The sequence below is a fragment of the Pan paniscus genome, chromosome X (assembly GCF_029289425.2).
Source record: "Pan paniscus chromosome X, NHGRI_mPanPan1-v2.0_pri, whole genome shotgun sequence".
In the NCBI taxonomy this organism is placed as follows: Eukaryota; Metazoa; Chordata; class Mammalia; order Primates; family Hominidae; genus Pan; species Pan paniscus.
This window is the reverse complement of record NC_073272.2, coordinates 150,495,798-150,514,872: the sequence shown is the minus strand read 5'-3', so window position 1 is coordinate 150,514,872 and position 19,075 is coordinate 150,495,798. Positions and strand designations below refer to the sequence as shown.

General features: G+C 50.2%; 1 protein-coding gene across 10 annotated transcripts in view; it reads right to left on the bottom strand.

The window, feature by feature from the left end:
* The window catches only part of MAMLD1 (mastermind like domain containing 1), a 153,944-nt gene extending 135,784 nt beyond the window's left edge, over window positions 1–18,160 (bottom strand). For 6 of the 10 annotated variants that reach the window (XM_055106108.2, XM_034949404.3, XM_034949396.2 and 3 more), the window contains exons 1-2: window positions 17,296–17,737; window positions 16,614–16,683 (exon numbers count right to left, since the gene is read on the bottom strand). The gene's annotated coding sequence lies outside the window, so the exon portion shown is untranslated. Of the gene's footprint in view, window positions 1–15,969; window positions 16,230–16,613; window positions 16,684–17,295; window positions 17,738–17,815 lie in introns of those variants that run through there. The other 4 variants (XM_008968068.3, XM_055106106.1, XM_034949398.3 and 1 more) reach the window with 3 other exon arrangements.
* Between the last annotated feature and the right edge of the window lie 915 nt (window positions 18,161–19,075).

Genomic DNA, 19,075 nt, shown 5'->3' with positions numbered 1-19,075 from the left:
TAAAATTAACAAAGAAAGATGGTTCAGGGGCGGGGGGCAGACAAAAAGGAATCTAAACAGAAACAAGTGAACTAAACCATATTCAAATGACCTCAGTGGGGCCCGGGAGATGAACTAGCCCAGGTAACTTTTTAACAGTGCTTGAAGGATACACTCTTACGCAAAGACAAAAATAATTCTGAATAAATATTGTACTCTTGTCAATTGGCTTCTTCATAGAGTCATGGGTTAGCAACTCTGAAACTAGCTTCTATATATTCTAGGATTAAGTGAGTAAATATATTATGGTAATGGCAGAGAGATTTCTCACTGTTTTGCAAGGAAACTACAAATATGGGAAGGGGGAAGATAGAATGAACTTTGCTGTTGTATTGGAATTTGGAGGTTATCGTGTGAACTCATGGTTTATCGGTAAGTAGGTAGGCAGGTAGATAGATAGATAGAGAAATAGATATTACCAAGATAATAAATAAAAAGGAATAGATATAGATGTGAGTTAATTATTTTCCTAGCTTTGTGGACTGAGAGGGTTTAGTAACAATGCCACATCTGTAGAAATGCGCATGCTTTTAGTACCCAGATCTTAGTTTTTAAATACCATTCTTCACTAAAAGAAGTTAAGATTCCATGGGAAAATGGCTGATATTAAGGCTAAGGCAGGGAAAGCACAGGATGAGCCTGGAGCAGATGTGCCAGAAATTAAGGGCGCGCTCAGAGGATGATTAGGGGCATGTCAGAAAGACATAGGAACTAGTTTGAAGGAGTTCCCATGGGACAAACCTCAGACAATTTGAGCATCAAAATAAATAATGATAGGAAAGGATTATAACTCAAAGTAAAAATGCACAAGTCAACCTAATATAAATAAAAGCATAAGTAAATAAATGGGAGTGAAAGAAAAGTTCTTTCTTATAGTAGAAAGTCAACTAATAAATGTAGAATGGACGATGGAATCAGAAATTCATTATTTGGCAACCAGCATAATGCACAGACCATCTTGCCCCAGGCACAGACCATCAATAAATGCTAAACTAGTGAGTGAAAGTTTGAGGTGTACTAGGATACTAACAGCCTCAAAATATATTTATTTCCCCAAGATACTCATTAATTGCAACGGGAAGAAATAGGAACTGGACAGTGGAGATATCTGGCAGACATCACCTTAACCAAGTGATCAAAGTGACAATCACCAGGAATAGGATGAATGGAACTAACATCGTGGACATCCTGATATGATACACTGATGGACAACATCACTTCTGTGGTATTTCTGCCAATAGTACATAACCCTGATCTAACTGTGAGGAAACATCAGGCAACAAACTCAAACTGAGGGACTTTATGCAAAATAACTGGCGTGTACTCTTCAGAAATGTCAATGCTACAAAACACTAAGACAGATTGAGGAACCATTCAACATTAAAGGACACTAAAGAGACAAAACGACTGAATGCACTGCATGATCCTGGATTTTCTTTTGCTATAAAGGACATTATTAGGACAATTGGCAAAATCTGAATAAAGCCTTTAGCTTAAAGTCTTTAGATAGATTAGTACCACTATTGGCTTCCTGATTTTGATCAATATGTGCTTATGCAGGAGAACGTTTTAGGAAATGTTAGGAAATATATAATGCAGTATTTGGAGATAAAAGAGCATCATACCTACAATTTGTTCTCATAAAGTTCAGAATAAAATTGTGTGTGTGTGTGGGGGGGTGGTAGATAAAACATAGAATGTGGTAAAATGTTAACATTTGGGGAATCAAGTGAAAGGTATTTAAACATTATTTGTATTATTCTTGCAAATATTCTGAGAGTGAATTTATGTCAAGTGAAAAATTAAATTAAAAAAAGAGTTAGAAGTGATCAATTAATCTCCTAGGGAGAAGGTATTGAGATCAAAGATTAAAGGCCTGAGGGGAAACCATTAGAAAATGCTCACAGCTGATGGGTGAGTTTCTAAGAAACAGCAGGACAAGAGTCTCCAGGCACAGTGGGTATTCAAAGAGTGGTAACTGTTGTTTTCATAAATTTCAGAAAGTACTAGTTCATCTCAGAGATATAGACCTCCTAACTCTTTCAGAAACATCACTAAATATTGCTTCTAGAAAGGATTTAAAGGTCAGGTACTGTACTGGTCAAGTCACATCTTCCAAATATAACAATCTAACATAATAAGAGGAAAATTCCACAAAGCCCCTTTAGGTCAGCCTCCTCTTTGTAACAGTGGGAACCGTGAGGCCCAGAGAGGGGAAGGGACTTGCCCAAGGTCACACAGCAAGGCAGTAGAGCTGGGCCAGGCACCAGGGTGCCTCCCTCCAAGGCCAAAGCCTCTCTGACTCTGCACCTCCATACAGTCTGGCTTCAGGCCAGAGGAGTGGATGGCTGGGAACTAGACAAGAGGTAGCTGGGCTGCAGCTGAGAGATACAGTCCCAAAGTTGGTGGCTGTTCGGGAATGAGTGGGGCACATTTTGTGAACATCCCATAAGCTATAGGTGGCCAACACATTTATGTGATTAAAAATACAAAATAAGGCTGAATACGCTGGGTGCAAACAGTTGAGAAAATAAAAGCTTCTTTTAGACAAGACAAACTGTTACTCACTACAAAAATAAGGGTGGGGTGGCTTGGGATTGTTTTTTTTTTTTTCCATAATGAAAATTAGCAAATATGAAGTCAAACCTAAAACAGCCCATCTGTTTGAAATAAAATAAATCCAAATAACAAGCCCCTAAGGACCACCCCCCAATATTCAAAAAATCTGTTTTATTTTAAATTATGCATTGGTACAAAACCAAGAAAATTAAATATTTACTGTTAACAGAGAACCCTTGGATGTTGGGGGCAGGGGTGGAGAATAAAAATTCCATTCTGATAAGCTAGTATCTGATAGCTAGAAATCAGAATCACTCAGCCCTATATTCTGCTGACTGCAGGTCCCATTTGGAGTTGAGGGCCTGGAGGCTTCTTCTGTAAGATCCTAGGAAGTGCGGTGTGGGGCAAGCAGTGGGCTGCAAGCTGGGCCTCCTGGGTCCTGGACCACCTCAGCTACTAGCAGCTTGCCAGGGAAGCCTGGGCAAGCATGATATTTTTCTTCAGCTGCAGCATCCTCATGCATAAAACAAGGGGTCTCTAAAGGAATTTTTTTCTATTATTTGGTCCTACATAAATACATGTCAACTTTGTCTTTAGCTAAAATTTCTAAAACTGTTATCACTTATGTAACAGTCACAGTCCCCACCTACCCAAACAAAAATACAACCCCATGCTTTCAAGTCTCTGGTAATTTCAAAAAGAACAAATTATTACTTATCCTTTTCAAATATTTTAAGTAACTTAGAGTTTAACTTGCTACTGGAGAATTCAGAAATGCCAGAGCTGGAGGAGCCCTTTGGATGCCCCTACACCATTCCTTCATTGTACAGATGGAGAAAATGATGCCCAGTCTGAGGAAATAGCTTGCCCCAAGTGCCATGGCTAGTTGGTATCAAAGCTGAAGCCAGACCACATGCCGGTGGCCCTCAGGTGGGTATTCTTCCCACTGTAGCACCAGGGACTCCTCCCAGACTCAGAAAGCTGGTCTGAAACAGTGAATCTTCCAAAGGGCAACCACCCACTGCCAAACTTTCCAATTTACAAACAACTCTCATTTTGTTTGATGACGTGATGGACCTAAAATTCCTAGGTGGCATCTGCTTTCAACTGACTTGCACGATTCCTCTCCCTCCAGATTAATAATGAAATTAAGGGTGAGATGCTCTGGCCAAGGATGGGAATGGGAGCCACTCTGCGTAGTGACCCTGTACTAAGCACTCTTTTCCAACATGATCTCCACTTAACTACCCGTGGCAAATCGGGTTGGTTTAACAAAAGAAAGAATGGGTAGGGAGACACCTCAATCTGTTTGCAAGGCAATTCAAAGCAAAAACAGTTCTCTCTTTCTAAAGGAGAGGGAAAGCCCAAGCTCCTAGCAACACATTTCTTTCCAAAAGGTTCCTAAAATGCACATGGGGTGGGGGAAGGGACTAAAAAGCTCTGCAAATGTGTGGCAGCCTCCACTTTGGAACTGCATAGCAACAGGCTGAGCAAGGCCAGGATCTCCCTCTGAGGGTTCAAAGGGCTTTCCAAACCTGCTATTTACTTTCTAGGGCTGACTTTGAGGACCTGAGCATTCATTAGGGCCAGGTTAATATGATGATGGGCTTGTGTTTCTAGGAGAATTGAAAATACACTATTGTGAGGAGCCAGACAGAGAACTTGGAAGGTGCACAGGATCAACAAGGGCCAAGGAAATGTCTTCATGACTTGTTATGAGACCCAGGGCCAGCACCTGCTCCTCTCTGGGCCTCAGTTTCCCCATCTTTGATATATAAGCCCTCGTGGCCTTGCCATGAGAAGACTTTCCACACTTCCAGGGTTAGATGGGGAAGGTTGTGGAAGTCTATTTGAATGGAGTCCAGCCATCCTCTTCCCTCCTAAGCAGACCCCCCACACACCAGCAGGCCCAACCTGAGGCTCCTCTCCAAAAGGACACGACCCCACTTCCTCAGGATGGGGCCCTGGACAGATCCTGGGGTGAGACTACTTCCCAGTTTTCATGAGGGTCTGGCTAGGCCCTTTCAGTGACTATGAGAGAGACACCCAGGATCCACTTTACCTTCTCATGCCCGGTGTGACCGTACTGAAATGTGAAAAACCAAACAACTATCTGCCTCCTCAGATCCCATTTTCTCACTTCTGCAGCAGGCAAATGTGGAACCTCCTCAAGGCACTGGACTGGCTACACACATCCTTGACCCATTCTGGAACTGCCGAGGGCTGGGTAATTGGGATCTCTAAAACTGTCTAGATCCTGGACACACTGCATGCTCTTTGAGGTCCCTCCCAAGCCAGAGTCTCTTTAATGCCAGTTTGCCTGGGCGTAACTTATGCAGTATCAAAGAAAGGGACAAAATGACTTTTCAAGTCAAAAGAAGCCTGATTTTCTTTTGTTAAATTTCTCACATCAAATGGAAATGCAAAATAAATAGTAAACACTGACACTAAAGAGAGCAACCCATGAGTGTGCCCTGAGCCTGATATTTACAGGACCATCTCACCAACACCGTCTCTTTTGAATCTCCCACAATGCTCCAAACTTGGTGGAACTGACATTCTGATATTTCCATCTGACAACTGAGGGCACTGAGACTTGGCAGGTTCACAGACTTGCCTAAAATCCCACAGTTGGTCAATGTCTCCTGCCGAAAGCTCATATTGAGGCTTTCTTAACCTGTGACAAAAGATCCTCGAGAGAACCATGAGTGGGCTTAAGGCCTAGTAGTACCCTAAATTAGATGCAACATTGCGTGTTATTTTTCAATTGTCTAAGGAGAAGACCCAGAGCTTTCATCAGATTCACAAAGAAGTCTGTGATCCCTAAGAGGGAAACAGCCACTCCTGCTTCAGAGGATAGGGAGTCATTTTTGTTATGATTTGAGGTTCAAGAGACCAATTGGGGTTAGCTTCCCTGAGGGCAAGCTCAGAAAAACCTTGGCAACCAGGCAGTTCTCTAACTCATAAATAGGACCAGCTTTATGCCAGGCATGGTACCATTTGGTGGGGTGGAGGGTGGGGTGTGGATTAGAGGGCTTCCCTAAGCCCTGAACACCTCCTTACCTGTGCCCTAAACAGCAGATTCTCTCCAAGGCATGGTAACTCTTGCATCTTTTAATTCAAGTTAGAGGCTCCAGATTCTCCAGAGGAAGGGAATCCCACTAGGGTACAGCGGGCTGAGGATGGCATCTTTCTAGGTAAGGTGGAGAGGGGGTGTGAGAAGCAGGAGGCAGGTCTAGAAACCGGTAAGGAAAACGTAGGGGTACTGAACCTAAACTCGATTTGCTCGGGATTTGGCAGCCAAAGGCATGGCTGAAAATGCCAGTGAGCCTGTCCCCAGCCATATGCAGAATAGGGCTTCAGACCTAGCCTTTGCTATCTTGGCAAAGTTCTACTCCTGAGAGAGGGTGAGTGTGTGAGTGTGTCTGTGTGTGTGTACCTGTGTGTGTGTGTGAGAGAGAGAGAGAGAGACAGAAAGAGAGAGAGAGAGAGAGCTCTTCACAACCGCCTGAGCAAGGAGATGAGAACTCAAATGGCTAACCTGGCCAACTCTCAAATCCCACAAATCAGCTTCGGTGGACCCAAACTAGGCAACCAACAATGCTGCTAAGTCTCCCCAACCAGGGCCTGAGAATGCAGTCTTCTCAAGCACCCAGAATGGGGAACGGGCCTCCCACTCTGGGATCCACTGCCGCTGTTTGGGAAGGTGGGGATAAAAGAGATATGTAGGACTGCCAAAGGGCTGTTACTCTTGGGGATTGCTGGTGCGGGACACCCAGGAAGAGCAGGCAGGAGGAGGGAGAAAAGCCTGCCTGGAGAATCCCCATTAACTTCATCTTGTGATTTCATTGTCACAGCCACTCAGAACAGGTTTGGCCCCAGGGGCAGGCTCTTGGGAGCCTCCGATTTGATAATGTGCTCACCTCGTGCTGTGGGACAAGACCTCACCACGAGCCCTATTAGCGGGTGAGAAAGGACTCCCTGCCTGCCCTATTGCACAGGGCATCAGTCATACTCCAAAACTAACACCCCAGCCATGTGCTCGGGTGTTACCTTTGTGTCTGGTGCTCCCCTGGTGGGATTAGTGCAGTGACACTCCTTGATATTTTCAGGGCTCATTTCGAGAACTGTCATGGCAACTAACATGATAATGCTCTTTACCCCATGGCTGGGGGATCACTAGAAACAACCAGATTGTTCACTTTAACTCGAACGTCAGCACAATTATTTTAACACCAAGTGTGTCAGGTTTGACTCCATATTCCGGAAATTAATTTTAGAGTGGCAGGGAAATAAAATGGCATACTTCTTTGAGCTTTGTTACAACATGTTCGTGCAGCAAACTGCGAAGAAAATGTAGTAATTAGAGGTTAAATTAATCCTTGACAGACAAGCAGCTTAGAAACGCTGTGCCCTCCTCCCGAAGCCTAGCATAAAGCATGCCAGTCTTTCAGAATTAGACACGCAAACCATGTGACGTTGGCAACTGCACCAAAACTACTGTCCCACTTAAAATTCCGAGGCTGGTGCTGGAACTTCCAGAGGCAGATATTAACACTGAGATCTCATTAAGAGCCAAACCCAAACAACCTCCCACCATTGCCAGAGGAGCCCACCCAGCCAAGCCCTCCACAGGGCTGGCTGCCTGACTCTCTGACAGCAACTCGAAAACGAGACACACACTACCTTCTAATTCTTAATTTACAATCTCCATTCTCCAGCTACTTCCAGACTTCGAGTTCAGATTCTAATATGCCCCTTTGCTGTCCTAACAATGCTGAGCAAAGCACACGTTGATACAGGGTAGATTATATTACGCCACAGTTACAAGCGCTCCCCCTCCATTGGCTGCATTTCTTTTTACCACATTTGCTCTGCCTCAAAAGGAAAGCCTGTCTGCCCACACATGGGTGCAAAATGGATGTTCTACACTTGACTGAGAACTAGAGACCAGGGTTCTGTCAACTTTGGGCTCCCTTTACTATGGCCCCATAGGAAAGTCAGACGCTTCTCTGGGCCTCAGTTTCCTCTTCTGTAAAATCATGGGGTTTTACTCGTCCAGCTGTAAGATTCTCCATCTTTCAACATCTGAGTTTGCAGGTGAGGTGGTGACTGGCATAGCCACAGAAAGGAAGGCAGAGCTGGGTCCTGTCTTCCTCCTCCCCACTCTGTCACAGCACGCTGCCGAAGCTGAGAGTGGAATTTCGGATTCAAATGCAGGAGAAAATAGAAATGCATTACTTGTGGGGTGAGGGTGGAGCTGGGACAATGGGACCAAGAACTTGGGATTCCTCAATGTGTTCAGAATTACTTGACTTTGTTTTTGTCCTGTCTTTATGCTCCAAAGACCCACACTTTCCTCTCACAGGTGAACACAAGCTGGGGCCACCAGGCCTTTTTGACCTGGATGCCATTAACTAGCTCAGGTGCTGTGGCCTCCAATGATCTCTTCCAAAATCAGCAGAAAACTGTCCCTGTGGTCTAGTGTCTAGGTACTCGCACAGGTGGAAGAAAGGGGAAAAAATCAACGGCTGGCCTGCTAGGCCCTCTTCCAACAAGATGATATCACCTGGTCCACTCCATCCTTCTCTGAACCTCAGGGAACAATTCTCAGCCTTAAGAAAATGGCCTTTCCCAAAATCCACTTACTGGTTATTTACTTGGCAGAACAAGCAGCAGGGCACATGGGAGGGTAAGGCAGCTTACCCCACCTGCCCACCAAGGAAATGGGGGTCTGGGAGGCTCCAACTGGGCTGTGCAGAAAGGGGTACTGGCTGTGTCCGGGTCAGAGGGCAGCCGGGCAGGACTGAGTTGCCATGGTGAGTGGGTGGGGGGTCCTCCTCCAGGGGTATAAAGAGCCCACCCTCTTGCAGGCCGAGGAAGGGAGGGAGTAGTCTGAAGCTGGGGCCTCAGGGAGGCTCAAGATAGCCAATCTGGGCAAGGAAAGCTCCCCTAAACTTTGCAAAGAGCTTTTTGCTTCTTGCTCCCAAACCCTCCTTAGGCCCTGTCTCTGGAAGCCTTTACTCTGGGAGCTCAGTGCCTACAGCCAGGGAGGCCCCTTGCTATTCCCTCCCCCGGGGGGAATATTTTTGAACTGTTTCATATCTGATTGCTTTGGATGTTATAAAGATGTCAGATTTTAGGAGAAAACTCGAGGTTTGAAGGAAACCAGGGAGGCTCTGTGAAGGGGAGAAAGAAAGCAACCAGAGTTGTGGGGGGTGGAGGCAGGGAAATAAGGTAACCCAACTCTTTTGCTTCTGTCTCCACCTCTGGAAGAAAATGCTCTTGGGGCTTCAGCAGCCCTGGGCTGGTAATTGGGGAGCAGGACCCCACAGGACTATGCACCTCCAATCTTGGCATGTAAATATCCTATAACACAAGCTACTGTTTCTTACCTCCATGGAGAACCCCCTGACTAACTGTCCTGACAGCTCCATGGGGCCTTTTCTTCTTCCTTTGACACCTTTACAGACTAAAGAACAACAATGACACAACAAAAATAAGAAGTAATAAGTATTTGCAACACAGTCTCTTCAGGTTCATTCGGATTTATGAAATTTTCCTCCTCGAAGTACTGAAGATGTTTAAGGACCCAATGCCTACAAAACCAGGCCGGTTCCAATTGAGCTTTGCAATGCTTTTTTCCTGCCATACAGTTGACTGGTGCTGCCTAGGTTACCCCTCGGTGGCGTTGTGAGAGGTGTATGATGGGAATTGGTTTATTGTGCTGATCCATAGTAACCGGCTCCTGTTCCTCCATCATTTATCTCCCTCCCCAGTGACATCTGGGTTGGTCTATTCACACTCTCAGCATTCTATCTGCTCCAACAGACACTCAGCCTTTTCTGCTTGGATAAGGAGTTTTTTAGTTACATCCATTATATGTGTATCAACATTTATGGCAGCAAGATAATTGCCAAAGAACTCAGAGGATAAAGAGTCCTTCTTCATAATGTTCACCCCTGCCCCTTTAAAAAATCAATATTAACATCAAGTAGGACAGCAGCAGGTTCTTACATGGCTGCTGTATCCCCAAAGTTGGAAATGTGATTTAAAAAAAACAGCTGGATTAGGAAGAAAAGAAAAGGTTCAACAATGGGTTCAGAACCCACACCCCAGTGGTGCACGTGTGTGCGGATGGAAGGCCTTTTTGTCTTTGAAACCTTCACTAAATAACTGCAAAGCAGCAAATCTGCTCTACATTAGATGAGTCCTTTGGAAATATGCCAGTCTACTCTAAAGAGTTTAGATCCCGTTATCTGTATACCAACCCAATGATTAGGAGGCCTGCCATCAATAGGAGTACTGGACAAGAGAAACTTTGGGTTGATTTCTGATGTCCGCTGTCTCTGATTTTGGGTTAGAAGTTCACACTTGCAAAAGACACAAAAAGGTGAACACTTCACACTTTTGTATTGTTTTGATTGGCCTTCTGCCATTTTTTTACTCCTCCTTTTTATCCTTGCCCTTCAAAATATCAGCCCCTTTTTATTATCTGTCTAGCTGTTTCCCAATGACAAGGTTGAACTTGATGTTTCACTTTCCCAGAAAATGACTATTTCATTCACAAACCATAGTGTTTTAGAACTGGAAGGGACTCAGACTCAGAGGTCATGGGATTGGGGGAGAGAAAGGATGGACTTGTCCAAGATCACTCTGTTAATTAGTGGGCAGAACTTTCTAGAACACAAGTTTCCCAGCTCCTAGGCTAATGATCTGTGCAATGCACTGTTGCAGAAAAAAAAAAAATCAGACTCTTAAAAAAAAAGGGTTTATTCAATGCCATCCCCATCAAGCTACCAATGACTTTCTTCACAGAATTGGAAAAAACTACTTTAAAGTTCATATGGAACCAAAAAAGAGCCTGCATTGCCAAGACAATCCTAAGCCAAAAGAACAAAGCTGGAGACATCATGCTACCTGACTTCAAACTATACTACAAGGCTACAGTAACCAAAACAGCATGGTACTGGTACCAAAGCAGAGATATAGACCAATGGAACAGAACAGAGCTCTCAGAAATAATACCACACATCTACAACCACCTGATCTTTGACAAACCTGAGAAAAACAAGAAATGGGGAAAGCATTCCCTATTTAATAAAAGATGCTGGGAAAACTGGCTAGCCATATGTAGAAAGCTGAAACTGGATCCCTTCCTTATACCTTATACAAAAATTAATTCAAGATGGATTAAAGACTTAAATGTGAGACCTAAAACCATAAAAACCCTAGAAGAAAACCTAGGCAATGCCATTCAGGACATAGGCATGGGCAAGGACTTCATGTCTAAAACACCAAAAGCAATGGCAACAAAAGCCAAAATTGACAAATGGGATCTAATTAAACTAAAGAGCTTCTGCACAGCAAAAGAAACTACCATCAGAGTGAACGGGCAACCTACAGAACGGGAGAAATTTTTTGCAATCTACTCATCTGACAAAGGGCTAATATACAGAATCTACAAAGAACTCAAACAAATTTACAAGAAAAAAACAAACAACCCCATCAAAAATTGGGCGAAGGATATGAACAGACACTTCTCAAAAGAAGACATTTACACAGCCAGCAGACACATGAAAAAATGCTCACCATCACTGGCCATCAGAGAAATGCAAATCAAAACCACAGTGAGATACCATCTCACACCAGTTAGAATGGCGATCATTAAAAAGTCAGGAAACAACAGGTGCTGGAGAGGATGTGGAGAAATAGGAACACTTTTACACTGTTGGTGGGACTGTAAACTAGTTCAACCATTGTGGAAGACAGTGTGGCAATTCCTCAAGGATCTAGAACTAGAAATACCATTTGACCCAGCCATCCCATTACTGGGTATATACCCAAAGGATTATAAATCATGCTGCTATAAAGACACATGCACACGTATGTTTATTGTGGCACTATTCACAATAGCAAAGACTTGGAACCAACCCAAATGTCCATCAATGATAGACTGGATTAAGAAAATGTGGCACATATACACCACGGAATACTATGCAGCCATAAAAAAGGATGAGTTCATGTCCTTTGTAGGGACATGGATGAAGCTAGAAACCATCATTCTCAGCAAACTATCGCAAGGACAAAAAACCAAACACCGCATGTTCTCACTCATAGGTGGGAATTGAACAATGAGAACACTTGGACACAGGAAGGGGAACATCACACACCGGGGCCTGTCGTGGGGTGGGGGGAGGGGGAAGGGACAGCATTAGGAGATATACCTAATGTAAATGATGAGTTAATGGGTGCAGCACACCAACATGCCACATGTATACATATGTAACAAACCTGCACGTTGTGCACATGTACCCTAGAACTTAAAGTACAATAATAAAAAAAGGTTTTACTGTATATTGAGGCTCCTTTAAAGAAGAGGCATAGTCCAGCTATTTTCAGAAGAGCCACTTGTCTAAGACCAGTTTATTCCCTTTCATAACCCCAAATAGTAATTGAGTTTCCTAGGGACCATCCATTAACAGGTGCATTTTATGCCTTTAGGTGATCAATTTAAAAGGGAAGAAAATATATTAAACATGCTGGTTAAGCTAAAAAAATCCCTTTCCTTAGTAAAAAGGATTGACAATAGTGAATCTCCTACCTTAAGATGCAGTGAATCTGTAGCCCCCACCCCCACCCCAGAAACAGGGTATTTCCTGGTGGAGTGTAAAAATTCAATGACGTTCCTATTTCAACCCACACATCTGTGTCACTGTCAGCGTCAGTGGCAGGAAAACAGACGAAGTCACCCTTTGCTAATGATTTCCTAACATGGAATTTCCTTGTATCTCCTAAAGGCTTTCTTCTTCCAACGCCAAACTCTTCCCCACCCCCCACCCCAACACATTGTACTGAAGAAAAACTGAAAATGGTCACAGCCGGAAGAGGATGATTTTTAAGAAGATCTTGTAAGGAAAAGCTTCAGCTCTTTGTGATATTTTTAAAGGGGGGAAGGGGGGAAAGAATGCTAGTTTTTTCCGAAGCTGAACAAAACAGAGAGATTTCCTCCCAGGCATCTGGAAATCTCTCAGCCCCACCTCTTTCTTTCTTTTTTCCTGCCTCTTCTGTCCCAAGTTCCACTTTGAGCAACATTCTTACTTCAGTCCTGAAAGAAACACTCGCACATCGCAGGCAGGCACCGGGAGAGGGCAGGGCGGCCCCCAGAGCAGGGAGCAGGCATTGGAGAACCACCAAGCACAAAGCAGTATAGGAGCCCATCACTTTTCCCCTCTGGAGAATATCCTACTTAATATGCAAACTGGTCATGAAGTGAAAAAAGGGCTGTTACTTTAAGGGGAAGAAGCTGATTAGCTGCTCTGGCTGGCAGCAAACAGCTGGTCTGTCCGGCAGGTTCAAGGCCATTTCAGCTTCTCTCTTATGGAGGCACCATATGTTCCATCTCGCACATCGGCAGCTTTATTTTCCAATGATCTTGCTCCAGAAGAGAAGCACAAAGGAGGGAGGAGAAGGCAGAACCAGTAGTTTACCCTTTGATTACTTTCTTGTGGTTTTAGATGCAGTTGGGATGTGTGTATGCGCGCAGTTGGGATGTGTGTATGCGCGTTGGGGGTGTTAACGCTTCATCTTCTACTCCAAAGACGCAGAGAACAAATGTTTGAGCAGCACTTATCAATAACCTCCAGAGATGGGAGGGGAGGGGAGTAGGAGAAAGATATGCAAAAAGGCACAAATAAAACGTCGACATCAGATTAAATGGAAGTAGGAGGGGCGGAGGCGGCCAGAGAGCGGGTGGAATCTGACTTCGCTTGGGAGACCCACCAGCCTGAGCCTGGGCCCCGCCCACTTTCCTTATTTGTCACTTTTTTCTTTTCAGTATTCCCTTCCCGAACAAACTCTATGAGAGACACCGACCACTTTGGGGCACAGGGGCGGAGCAGGCCAACAGAATGGCGAAAGGTTACTTCTAACATTATATTTGACATTCCTCAGTGCAAGCCCTGGTTCTCGAAAGTTTTAGGGGGGCAGTTATAAGGGACAAGGACCCGCTAAATCGTCAATCTAACTAAAGCTGGCAGCTTTAGTGTCAGGCGCTGGGTTAGGTGCAGAGGCAGCAGGCCAGCGCGCAGTCCAGAGTAGCACGCTCATCCTCACTGCCCGCCTAGGCTACACGAACCCCGGAGGTGGCGGCTCCCACTGCCTCCGCGCCTCCAAACAAAGGGCGCTCGGAGAGTTTGAGCCCTTGTGTGTGGCGGGGCGGAGGGTGTGGCAGGAGGGCGCGGGAAGAAATGAGGCGTGTAGCCAGACGCGGGTGGCCTAAGCCTCCGAGCTGCCGCCTCCGTCTTAGCCACCGGCGGGCGCGACAGCTGCCCTGAGCTCCGGCGGCGAGGGGCGCCCGCTGCAAAGCGAAACCAAGGAAAGGGCGCCCCCTATGCCCGAGCCCGGCGAGCGAATCGGCGAGTCGCGTCTGCCCACCCCGCGGAGCGCTTGCAGCCTAGGGCCTCTGCGCGCGCCCGCCAGCTCGCAGTGCAGTCCACTCGGCCGTCCCGGCCGCCGGGATTTAGGGTGTCCAGGGCTGGCAGGCCGGGCGTGCAGCGAGGGCCGGGGCTGAGGCTCCGTGCGCCTTCGTGGGTTCCCACAGAGGGTCCTCGAAACACAGCCCCCTCCCCCATCGCCTACACTTGCCCTCCTGTCCCGAGCGGCTCGAAACCACTTGGAGACAGCCGCCCCCGCCCTCTGCCTCTGCGTCCCTTTTCCCCTTCCCTCTCTCCAGCCTCCTGGGAAACAAAGGGGCTTTTTATAAAGCGGATTGTTGGCGGCGGCGGCGGCGGGGGTGGGAGGGAGGGGGGATCTATAAAGACAAGAAGAGGTGGGAGGGAGGGAAGGAAAGAAGCTGCGCGGCCTCCAGGGGCCCAGAGCTGCGGTGGCGGCCGGGAAGCCCCGGCGGGTGCACGGTCGACCCCGCCCGGCCGGTGGGCACTCGGGCGGCAACCCACGCCTGCCAAGAGCTGGGCCGCGCCGCTGCGATGTCGCTCGCCGGCTCACCGCAACCGGGGAACACAATTCCCCAGGCGCGGGCCGGGGCCGCTGGGGGCGGCGCAATTCCCGCGGGGGTCTACCCCGGGAGACCCAGGCCCTCTCCCTAGCCAACTCTTTCAAAATTGCTTGGTCTCAGGGAGACTTTGCGCCTTTGTTCCAGCGCAGCCGCCTCTAGTAAGCTCGGCTCGCTCGCCCTCGCAGACAATGTCCCGGAGCCGGCCTGGGTTTGCTTACCCGTGAGCAGCACGTTCACCGTGGGGACCGCGCCCCCGGGGGGCACCGCGGTGCCAAACAACAACGACAAGCCACCCCAGCAAAAGCAGCCCCTTCTCCCCACGTCCCCCAGCCACGCTGTGCTCCCGCCCGCTCACACACACCCACACTCCGGGTGCCCAGGTCAGCCGCACCCAGCTGCAGGAGCGCGGCGGGAGTGAATGCCCCAGCCCGAGGCGCGTGTTTGCACAGGTTCCGATGGCTTCAGGGCCGAGCTTTCTGGCAGGCTAATCCTATTAGTGTCTGCTCAGTCCGAATTTAATCACGGATCAGAATCAGACGACATCTCCAGCTTTCCAGGAGGCTTCGGACACACTGCATTGGGACGGAGCCTGGCCAAGCCAACTGGCCGAGAAAAGTATTTGGCGGCGCTCCGGGGGGCTTCCCGCCCGCGCTAGCGGGCGCCGGGCGCCCAGCTCTGTCGTCGCGCGGATGCTGGGGAACCTGAAGCGCGGACTCTGACGCAGGGGCGCCGGGGCTGCTCCGCAGGAACCCAGTCCGGGCTGCCCTGAACACAAGCTCAGCTCCGGGCTGCGCTTCCCAGGAGTTGGCAGGGGAGGGAGTGCAGGGCAGCGGGTTCGGCGCGCACACTCCACACTCTCGCTCAGAGGCGGCAAACAGCGTTGGGGTGGGGGAATCCTTCATCCAGCGCCCACTGCCTACTGGCCTGGGCTCAGGGAGCTGGCATGTGAAGGCACCGTCGCCGGTGACACCCAGGCTGCAAGCGACCCGGGGGTGCTGGGACAGAGTGGGAGCCTCCCAGTAGCCCAGCGTAGCCCGAGGAGCTTGCGCCCTTCTACCTTTCCTCCCCGGTACGTGGCTGTCCCCGCCGGATTTCAGACGCCCGACGGGCGCCGAGCCAAAGGCCGTGGTCTCCGGCGTTTCGAGCTGCGCCCAGCCCAGCCGGGCTGGTTCGAGAAGGGGGCGGCCGCCCGCAGCACCAGGTGGGCCGTGTGCTCAGAGCAAACTTTAGGGTCTACCGACTCGAAGCACCCCTGGGACCCCGATCCTCAGCGATGGGGACCATAACTGGGGGCTACAAGTGTACCCCGGAACCCCCAGAACCGTCAGACCTCCTGCACCCGCCCTCAGCCTTACCGTGCTGCAGAGCTCCGGCGGCGGCGGGGGCAGTGTCCGAGGGGCGGGCGGCCGCCGGCGCGGGCAGCCTGGACTCAGGCGGCCGCCAAGGAACCCAGCCCTGTTGCAGATCACCCCCTGGCTAGCGGCCGGTGCCCCCGCGCCCGCCCGCCGCCGGCCGCTTCAGCTCGCGGCCAAGTTCATGCTGGCGGCGCTGCACTGGCGGCCTCAATCTGCTCGCTCCATTCCCACCGCCCGGCTCCGCGCCGCGCGCCCGGAAGGTGGAGTTTCGGGGGTTTAAGTTACTGATAGGCATTTCTCACTGCTGTGTCACTCGGGGAGGAGGAGACACGCACGCCGCACACTCACACACCCTCACACTCACGGCGACGAGCGGCTCCGGCCTTAAAGGGGAAGCCGCGCTGCCCTGCCCGCGACCCCGCCAGCCCGAAGCCTGGAAACTCAGGGTTTCCACTCCGGGATGGGGCGGCAGGCAGCCAAAGAGCTGCGGCCGCCCAAGGGGCCTCCCGGGCCCTCCCACCAGTCTTTAGAGGAGAAAGCGGCCGCAGGCTGGCTTCGCTGTTGCCGCCTCCTTTCTCCAGTCGGCTCGAACCAGGGCAGCTGGGGAGGGATCGGAGGGGCGGAAGGGGCATCGGTGCACTCACCTTGGCTGCTCCGCACTCAGTGGAGGGTGGTCTGTGCCCCCGGCGTCAGCTGGCTTGCCTAGGCGGTGCGCTGGTGGAAAGAGGCGACAGCAGGGTTACCGGAGCGCCTCCAGCAGACAGAGCCCGCCGGAGGGCCGCAGGCGGGGCCCGGCGCGCTTGGGAAACCCGCACGCCGAAGGTAGACTTTCCGCGTCTGGGGAAAGCGAGCTGGTGAGCCGTGCGTGGCCGGGACACACGAAGAGCGAGCACGGAGAGCCAAAAGCCAGCAGTCATCAGTGACAGGGCGAGAGAGCGCTCAGGACCGAGAGACCAAGAAAGACAGGAGACCGTACGAGACACAGAGAAGGCAGAGACTGAGAGACAGATACCCAGAGAGGCACCGGCGGAGATAGAGGTAGAGACACGATGGAGGGAGAGGAGAGGAGAGGAGAGGAGAGGAGAGGAGAGGAGAGGAGAGGAGAGGAGAGGAGGAAATAAGGAGAGGAGGAGAGGGACCAGAGAACAAGAGAGCTTGCAAGAGGAATGACAGATCCCCAGAGGACCCTGAAGTGTCACAGGGACGGGAGTCTCATCACAAAGTAGCCTATTCAGCCCCCATCCCCCTTCCCATTTTCACCAGAGCCTGACCCTAGGGCTAGCGGCCAGGCCCTTCTCCTCCCCTTGCCCTGGGAGGGGCACTCACCTGCAGTGGGTGGCTGCTGGGTGGGTAGCGCCAGTCCCTCCGCCCACGCATCCGCTCACCAGCTCGCGCCCTGATTGCCAAACAGACCCGCTGTGGCGGCAGCGGGGACCAGGGCTCTCAGGTGGCAGTTAGTGAACTGCATTCTCTCCATCCCGGCCGAGTGCCCCACTCCCCACTTCCCAGTCCCCCACCCTTAGCGCGGACGCTGTCGGCGTCGCCCGCCAGTACGCTTAGCTCAGAGTCCAGGCTCGCTGGCCAGTCTCCCGTTCCACTGGACCAGGGCACGCGATGCTCCCGCCCAAGCTGGGCTGGATTGGCTCCCTCCGCAGTTATCCCAAGACGGACACCTGCGGCTTCTGCAGGAACATAGGTTCCTTGGGAACTGCCGGGCGGGCCAGCGCGCCCTGTCCACCATCTGCCCTGGCGCCGAGTCCATCGACTCCCCTCCCACCTATCCCACCTCCCGGGTATTTGGCTGCACCCCTTCTCCAGGATCCCCTCCCCGGATGCGTTTCCTAACCTGGACTTCTCCAGCCGATGGCAGCTGCAGGGGCTGAGCACAACCCGGGAACGCCGCGTCTGCTCCGACAGCAGCAGCGCTCAGCTCCTGTCCGCACCTCTGAGTAGCAACCTGTCACCAACACATCTGGTCACGCTCAGCGGAGCCGCAGGCCACGAATAAAGGGGTGGGCCCGCCGCCCACTAGGCCCCTCCTTCCCTCCACGCCCACGCTCTCGGCCCTCGGAAAGCGCTGGGGCCACCTCCGAGAACCCAGCAAGATCCCTTCGTGGGCTACGTAGGCGCAGTGAGGCTGGGCGATTGCCTCCTAGCGTTTCACGAAGCTACCTGGAGGAAGAGCGGCGTCCAGGCCCAACCACGAGGCACATGCAGGGGCTGTGGCTTCGCAGCCCCAGCGCTGCCAGGATGCGCCCAGCCCAACAGGGCGAGGCTGGGGGTACACAGTTCGTCAGGGCATTTGTGAAGGAATCCGCCTTGTCTGGGTCCAGTCCTGTCTGCTCTGCAAAGGGCAAGCAGCCAGAAGAGGTTATTGCTCTCTGGTGACTGAACCTTACCTTCAAGGCCCTCCAGGGAGAGCTAGAGTCATCTCAGGGTTGCCAGTGCCCCGGTAGAACTGCGAGAGTGCGGGAGTCCCTTGAAGGAAATCTGATTAAACAAAGCTGAATGGGAGATGGCCATGCCTATCACGGAGTATTGGCAGGATGCTTTTAAAATTCTATCTGCAACCTCCAAGTGCACTAGCCAAGGAGATGGAAGGTGGGTTTCTGTTCCCAGCACCTCCACTCAACCCTTGGACCACTTGCTCTCATCTTCCTCAGTGGGACAAATGATGCCCATTCCCCTAGAGCATCCTAAGAAGCCTGTAATATCACAGCCACACGTCTGCGAGATGGCTAACTGCCTGCTTGGCACCAGCACCTGGATGGCCATTAGAAATCGCAAACTCCACATAACCTGACTGAACCGAGTTCCTGATCGTCTCCCAAGTGTGCCGAGCCCATAGTCTGCTACCTCAGTTCATGGCTACTCCATCCTTCACGTTGCCCAGGCAGAAGGCCTTCGGATCCTCCCCGATTCTTCTCTCTTGCTCACACCTCACAGCCAGTCCAGTGGACAATTCTGCCATCTGCATCATCAAAATGTATCCACAATGTCAGTCTGCTCATCCATTGCTCCCCCCGGGTACCAGCCAGCAGCCTCTCCCCCCAGGATTACTCCAGTAGCTGCCGCACAGACTGCCCTCATTCCTCCCTCCCTTCAA